This window comes from Tupaia chinensis, unplaced genomic scaffold, assembly GCF_000334495.1.
Source record: "Tupaia chinensis unplaced genomic scaffold, TupChi_1.0 Scaffold000147_1, whole genome shotgun sequence".
NCBI lineage: Eukaryota > Metazoa > Chordata > Mammalia > Scandentia > Tupaiidae > Tupaia > Tupaia belangeri.
Window position 1 is genome coordinate 7,908,050 of NW_006159617.1, and position 8,485 is coordinate 7,916,534.

Sequence of the window (8,485 nt, forward strand, 5' to 3'; positions counted from 1 at the left end):
CTCTCTGTTTGGTTTCCTCCCTTCCTCCCTTCCTCCCTTCCTCCCTTCCTTCCTCCCTTCCTCCCTTCCTCCCTTCTTCCCTTCCCTTCCCTTCCCTTCTTTCTTTCTTTCTTTCTTTCTTTCTTTCTTTCTTTCTTTCTTTCTTTCTTTCTTTCTTTCTTTCTGTGTGTGTGCTGTTACAAAGAGAAAGAGAACTTAAGTAAAAATTGAAGGATGCTGCAGCTGTTAAAAGCTCTCTGAAGCCCATTGAGCAAGAACAGAGCTGTTGAATAATGCAGACAAGATAATGAACAGCAGACAAATGATCCCAGGAGGCTCCCAGCTGGGTAAAGGGAGTGTATACTTAGAGGCTAGATTTATTATCCTAACATCTTTTGTAGTGACCTCCAATTTATTGGAAATACCTGAGACATTTATAAACTCAGGGTTCTTCCCCTTCAACTAAAGCCAAACTTGCTCATCTTTTCCATTCCAGCTTCTCGAAGCCACATAGCAAAGTTGCAAAACCTAAAACTTCTTCTTTGAAACAAGAATTCAATAGCCATGTAAAGAGGAAAGAACCTGGAAAGCAACCTCGCAGTCGATTTGTTAACTAAAGAAGAAATATGGCTCCCTAGACTAAAGAAAAGCATTCTAGGTATAAAGCTTTCTTGTTTACTAGAAATTGTCAGTAAACTTTAAGCCCTAAGTGATAAGATTTAATAATGCAGCACTTCAGAGGCACAATCTGGACCAATGTAACAAAAGCAAAGGAGTGGGATACGCAATTTTGCCTTCAATTTAAAACAAGCATTCTTTTTTTTTTTTTTTTTTGAAGAGGTTTTCGCTATAGGGCGTGTGCACTCACCAGACAGAGAGAGACAGAGAGCAAGAAAGCAAGAAATCACCACCCAGGAGGGATGTCCATGTCGCAATCCCTTCTCCTCCATTCTCCTCTCGGGATCTTGGGCACGCATGCACACGCGCCCGGCGTGAGTTCTAAGCCACTGGGTCTGGGACACGAACCACGGTCGACCACATGGGAGTCCAGCAACATAGCCGTTACACTAAACTGCTGGTCCCAGATAACTGACCTTTTTTGTAAAAAGTTTAGTTATTTATGTTTTTCCATGAACAGAAACAAAGAGAAGAGAGAAAGACAAGCACCCCCAACAGGGTCTTCAAGCCACACTTCACCCCCTCAGCCAGCCCAGATCATGAGCACGAGTGCACTGGGAGCGTACAGGGAGACCTCAGGATGAAACCTGGGACCCTCTCATGTGGACTGAGCATCAGGGAGCATTCTGTTACCACTTTGTCACTGGCTGGGCCCCAAGATACTTTTTTCAAACTCTACATAGCTGGCTTCTCAACTGCTTATGGAAAAAAAAGTCAGCAAAATCCTACCTAACTTTTTTAAAAAATAATTATTCCTTTTTTATCATTAGAAGAGATTTTTGCTATAAGGCACATGTGCTCACCAGAGAGACAGAGAGACAGAGATACAAAACAAGAAATCACCCCCTGGGGAAGATAGCCATGCCCCAATCCTTTCTCCTCCATTCTCATCTTGGGATTTTGGGCACGCACAGACATGTGCCCAGCTTGAGTTTTAAGCCGCTAGGTCCAGGACTCGAACCAGAGTCGATTACATGGGAGTCCAGCAACATAACCATTACACCATCTGCTAGTCCCAAAATAAAATATTATAATATAGTTATATTATAATAATATTTTAATTTGTTTCATTAATGCATTATATATATTATTATTTCATATTATATGCTATTATTTTATTGATATTATTATTTTAATTTGTTAGAGGGCATGTGTACTCACCAGAGAGAGACAGAGAGTAAGAGTAAGAGTGAGAGTGAGAAATCAAGTCACCAGGTTCGGGATTTGCACTGTTGTCGGCCATGTGGGAATCCAGCACCTTAACCACCATACCACCTGCTGGTCCATTTGCCAATTTTTTTTAGCACCTGCTATGAACAGGCATTTTTTTCTTTTCTTTTCTTTTCTTTTATTTTATTTTTAACTGGTTTTTGCCTTAGGACATGTGCTCTCACCAGAGAGAGAGAGAGAAATAGTGAGAAGGAAAGTGAGAAATCACCATCGGCGAGGATGGTTACACAGTAACCCCTTCTCTATTCTCCTCCCAGGATCTTGGGCAGGCACGCATACACTCCTGGCACGATTTTGAAGCCACTGGGTCTGGGACTCAAACCATGGTTGACCATGTGGGAGTCCAGTGACATAACTGTCATGCCATCTGCTGGTCCTAACAGGTATATTTTTCTAGGCAACAGGAATTCTTTTCTTTTTAAAGGGTAGTATTTTATTATGTACAGAAACATCTTTTCTTATTGTTTAATTTAATTTATTTATTATGATTATTATTTTCATACTCACCAGAGAAAGAAAGAGAAGGGAAGTGAGAAAGCAAGCTGCCAGGTCCTAGACCTGAACCGTGGCCAGCCATGTGGGATTACAATACCTCAACAGCCACGCCACCCACTGGCTTCATAAATAGGAAGTCTATGGTGCACGATATCTATAAGATTCTTACTCTCATAAAACTTATACTTTAGGAAAGAAGTACCATACATGTACATACTAAATGGCCATTTATTCATTCAACCAACAAACCTTTTTTTAGTTATTTACTTAATTTTATTTATTCATTCATTTATTTTAATTTGACTATGAAAGACACATGGAGAGAGAGAGGGAAAACAAGAAAGCAAGCTACCAGGTCTGGGATTCGAACCCCATGTGGGAGTTCAGCGCCTTAACCGCCACACCACCTGCTGGTTCCCCAACCAACTTACTATATAACCACTTCGTCCTGGCACTGGAGATAGAAGAATAAAAGAACATTATTGCTTTTGAGGAGCACCTAATCTGTTAGGAGGACAGACAAAAACATTACAATATTAGGACCAGCAGGTGGTGTGGTGGTTAAGGCCCTGGACATTCTGACATGGCTGACCGTGGTTCAAGTTCCGGACCTGATGGCTTGCTTTCTCACTTTCTCTTTCTCTGTCTCTCTCTGGTCTAATTGAAATAAATGAATGAATAAATAAAATTAAATAAATAATTATTTTTTAAAAACCAACATTATAACATCTAAGATAGGATTTCCAGTAGATCTGGCAAATTAAATGCGTATTTTTTCTCTACTCTCTCTTAAGACCTCAAGAAAATGAGAGCAAAGTAGTAAAGAATGCAGAAGCTTGGGTCTGGATGGTTGGGCAGCATTAAAATGCAAGACTCTCTGGGACACACCCGCATGGCAAGGTTGATGTATACTCCCTGAGTATGCAGGGCAGGTGTGTGCTTGCGATCAGGCAGACTGAGCATGCGTGGGGGTGCGGGTCGTAGTGTCAAGACCCTGTCCGAGGTGCTGTATCTGTTTCTCTCTTATTCATGGAATACATAAATCAGCTTTCCTTGGAGCGATTCCATCCTGTGTGGTCGTGGCGATTCACCTCCACCGCCTTCGCTCTCACCTAAGTGTGCGCCACCACCTCATGGAAAACTTGATGGATGTGGACTCGAGCCCCTCACAGACATAGATGTGGGCATGAGCCCCTGAGGCCCCAGAACTGATCTTCTGTTGGGAACTAACGGCTGACAAAGATTATCACTTTGAAGTGGATAATGACGAAAATGAGCACCAGTTGTCTTTAAGAACCGGTCAGTTTAGGGGCTGGTGCAAAGGATGAATTGCACATCGTTGACACAGAGGCAATGAATGATGAAGGTGGTCCGTTAAAGTAACGCTGGCAACACTGAAAATGTCTGTACAGCAACGGTTTCCCTTGGGGGCTTTGAAATAGCACTGCCTGTGGTCTTAAGGTTGAAGTGTGGTTCGGGGCCTGTGCGTATTCGTGGACAGCACTTAGTAGCTGTGGAGGAAGGTGTAGAGTCGACGAGGAAGAGGATACGAAACTCTAAAGTATATCTGGAAAGCGATCTGCCCTGGAGGTGATTCCACAGAGAAAAGTAAGACTTGCTGCTGACGAAGATGATAAAGATGATGATGATGACAAAGACGGTGATGACGACAAAGAAGAAGCTGATGGTGAATTTGAAGATGGGGAAACAGAACAGAAAGCTCCAGTAAAGAAATCTATGTGAGATACTCACCCCTGAGGGGTGAGTTCTCACTTTTCCTCTCACTGTCTCCTCTCTTCCTCTCTTCAGTGAATGCATGTGTGCTAAGGCAAAAACTTCTATCAAAAAGAAAAAAAGAAAGAAAGAATTATGTATTTAATTTGATTAATTATCAATATTATTATTATGTTAGAGGGATTTTTGCTATAGGACATGTGTACTCACCAGAGAGACAGAGACATAGAGAGACAGAGAGTCAGAAAGCGAGAAATCACCCCCTGGAGGAATGGCCATGCCACCATCCCTTCTCCTCCATTCTCCTCGGGATTTTGAGCACATACTTACACATGCCAGGCATGTGTTTTAAGCTGCTCAGCCTGGGACTCAAACCACAGTTGAATACGTGGTAGTCCAGCAACATATCTACTGGTTCCTTATTATCATTATTATTTTTAAAAACACTATAAGGCACATGCACTCACCAGAGGCAGAGAGAAAGAGAGAGACAGAAAGCAAGAAAACAAGCCACAGGGTCTGGAACTCAAGCTGTGGTCAGTCATGTGGGAGTCCAGCACCTTAACTTCTATGCCACCTGCTGGCCCCCCCACATGTGGCTCTTAAGTAGTGGTTTACAGATAGTCCAACAGAGATGCAGTGAGATATACTATAGCTATAAAATGTATTTTTAAAAAAGAATGTTGAATAGCTCATTACTATTTTTAAATTGATTACATATTAAAATAATAGCATTTTGGGAACCAGCAGTTAGCGTAATGGCTATGTTGCTGGACTCCCACATAGTCGACCGCAGTTTGCGTACTGGACCCGGTGGCTTAAAATTCACACCGGGCGCGTGTGCATGCATGCCCAAGATCCCGAGAGGAGAATGGAGGAGAAGGGATTGTGGTGTGACCATCCCCCCTGGGGGTGATTTCTCGCTTTCTGTCTCTATGTCTCTCTCTCTGTCTGTCTGGCGAGTGCACATGCCCTATAGCGAAAATCTCCCCCCCCAAAAAAAAATAGTATTTTAATATATTGAGCTAAATTAAATACACTGGTTATTTTTTCAAAGAATTTAAATAAAATCTGACTAGTGGGGCCAGCAGGTGGTATAGTGGTCAAGGCTCTGGATTCCTGCATGGCTGAGCATAGCTCAGGTCCCAGAACTGGTGGCTTGAAAATCATTCTAGGGTACTAACAGATGGTGCAATGGTTACATCCTTGGGCTCCCATGTAGTCTACCAAGGTTCATGTCCCAACCTGGTGGCTTAAAATCCATACAGGGTGCATATGCATGCATACCCAAAATTCTGAGAGGAGAATGGAGGAGAAGGGATTGCAGCATGGTTATCTCCCTTGGGAGGGTGATTTTTCACTTTCTCTCTCTGGGGAGTGCATATACCTTATGGCAAAGAAACCTAAAAATAAAAATAAATCTGGCTAGAACACTTTAAATTCCACATTGTGGTACATATTTTTTTCTATTAGGACTGATTTAGATACTCATTTAAAAAAGAATTTTTTTTTTTGAAGAGGTTTTTGCTATAGGGTGTGTGCGCTCACCAGAAAGACAGAGAGACAGAGAGACAGAAGGCGAGAAATCACTCCCCAGGGGGGATGGCCACGCCGCAATCCCTTCTCCCTCATTCTCCTCTCGGGATCTTGGGCACGCATGCACACACGCCTGGCGTGAATTTAAGCCACCGGGTCCGGGACTCGAACCACAGTCCACTACATGGGAGTCCAGTGACATAGCCATTACGCTAACTGCTTATCCCACTTACCACATCTTTTATCCTGCCCCAAGTAATTAGACAATGATTCCTCTGCAAGAGCAGTGAAATCCAGCATATTTTACAAACAATTTAAATCAGAAAACTCTGGAGTTCAACACCTCGAGGTCAATGGTGGCAAGCATGAGGCACTATATTGAAAATAAAAGGATCAATAAAAATTTAACACAAAGAACACAAACTCCTTAATTATCTTCCCATGGCAGATCTGTGAATATCAGCATACAGATTTCACCTTCATACAGACTGCTAAAGACATTTTTCTTAGGAGATGGACTGGACCAAGGCAGAGAACTCACATGTGCTTATATTTGAGAATTTTCATATCTACCCTAAGCCTGATTACTGGACAATGAAACTCTCAAGTAGACAAGCTTCATCTGTACTCACAGGTGTTACAATTAGCATTTTAACATCTCATTCTGGACCGTAAGAAATGATCAGACATTTGAAGAAAGCTTCAAACATGAAGCGTGGAAACCAAATGGGAAAAAAATTAAAAGGAATTTAAAGCGTCTGAAGAAAAAAATGCTTTTGCAGAAGAGTATCCCAATAAATCTATCATTATTTTCTGCAAAGAAATAAATAGGAGGAAAATTATCTGTTGATGATAATGTGTATGGTACTATAATTGACTGAACCAATATATAGTGCATTCATGATGACAACATTTATTTGGTATGCTGTAATGATACACAGTGATTGAATGTGAACAATATTATAAAAATAAATTTGAAAAATAACAACAAAAAAGAAACAGATAAGAAAAGATATTGCTTCCACAAAACAAGAGAAGCTGTAAACTGGATGTGGCAGTCCACGTCAGTATGCTCAGCTACTCGGGAGACTGAGGCAAGAGGTTGTCAAGTCTCAGGGCAGTCTAAGCAACATTACTCTTTAACACACTCATAACCATGACCTACATGTGTTATGATCACGGATGGCCTTTCCTAGTGATAACCATTTCCATTTTTAAAGCTTTTTCCTAATATTTCAGTCTTTATCCATTGACATTCTATAAATAAAGATGAGATAAAAATCCCTTTTGGAATACAATAACTTGGGTAATAGTAAGAACCTGGCTCTAGAAAAAGAAGAAAAAGTTATTAAAGAGAAGCATTCTTCCAACAGGAAAATAAAAAATAGAATGGGAGGCCGACAGGCAGCATGGTTATTAAGGGCGCTGAACTCCCACATGGCCGACTGTGGTCTAAGTTCCAGACCTGGCAGCTTGCTTTCTCATTTTCCCTCTCTTTCTCTCTCTCCCTCTGTTCCTCTCTGGTCAAATTAAAATAAATAAATTAAATTAAATTAAATTAAATAATTCTTTAAAAAAGTATGAACTAAGATATCTGCTGTGATGATTTGAAAAAATTAGAATAGTATGAATTAAAAAGTCAAGAAAAATGTTGAAGGTAAAGCCAAAAATATGTTCTAGATGCCAGAACAAAGAGGGAGAGAGGAAACAAAGTACCAGTCTATGTAATCCAACATTTAAATAATCTTTAAGAACTTCCTGAAAAAAGAATGAAAAGAGACAGGATAAAATCATCCGAGAAATACATTTTTAAACTCCTAGAACTAGAGAACATTAAGTCCACGGTCTACTGTGCTGGACCTTCGGTAGATGTTTGAATCTACACACAAAGAATGAAAACTACTCATATATCCCACCTCAAGGAACATGTTTGTGAAATTTCAGTACATAGAGAAAGAGAAGATCTGGAACACTTTTTTTTTTTTTTTTACCTTAGAGTGCATCTGCTCCCCAAGGAGATTGAAACAGTGAGAGGGAAAGTAAGAAATCACCCACAGCGGGGTGGGGGGATGGCTGGCAGCAATCCTTTCTCCTCCATTCTCCTCCAGGGACCTTGGGCACACATGCACACACACCCTGCATGATTTTCAAGCCACCAGGCCCAGGACTTGAACTGCAGTTGACCGTATGGGAGTCCAGTGAAGTAACTGCTATACTGTCTGCTGGTCCCAATCCTAAATGCTTTCTTTTCTTTTCTTTTTTTGGAGAGGTTTTTGCTACAGGGCGCATGCGCTCGCCAGAAAGGCAGAGAAAGACAGAGAGACTGAAAGCGAGAAATCACCCCCCAGGGGGGATGGTCACGCCGCAATCCCTTCTCCTCCATTCTCCTCTCGGTATCTTGGGCATGCACGCACATGCACCCGGCGTGAGTTTTAAGCCACCGGGTCCAGGACACGAACCGCGGTCGACTACATAGGAGTCCAGCGACATAGCCATTACGCCAACTGCTGGTTCCCTCCCAAATATATTCTTGTACATCATTTCTCATAAAATTCCCAGGAATGTGTTTCATTAAAATAAAAAAGTGAACATAGAAATAGAAAAAGATATAGGATCCAAAAATGGAAGATACAGATGTAGAAAAGTAAAATGGATCTCCAGGATTGTGATGAAAGAAGAACCCCAGGATGACAGCTGTATAGCAGGGCCCAGAAAACGATAATCCTGGGACCAGCAGATGGCACAGTGGTTACATCACTGGACTCCCACATGACTGACCAAGGTTCAAGTCCCAAACCCAGCGGCTTTATAATTACACTTGGGCTGTTTGTGT

General features: G+C 41.5%; 1 pseudogene; it reads left to right on the plus strand.

Moving 5' to 3' along the window:
• LOC102488205 (BLOC-1-related complex subunit 7 pseudogene) overlaps positions 1-8,485 on the plus strand; it is a 34,531-nt pseudogene that overhangs the window by 1,401 nt on the left and 24,645 nt on the right.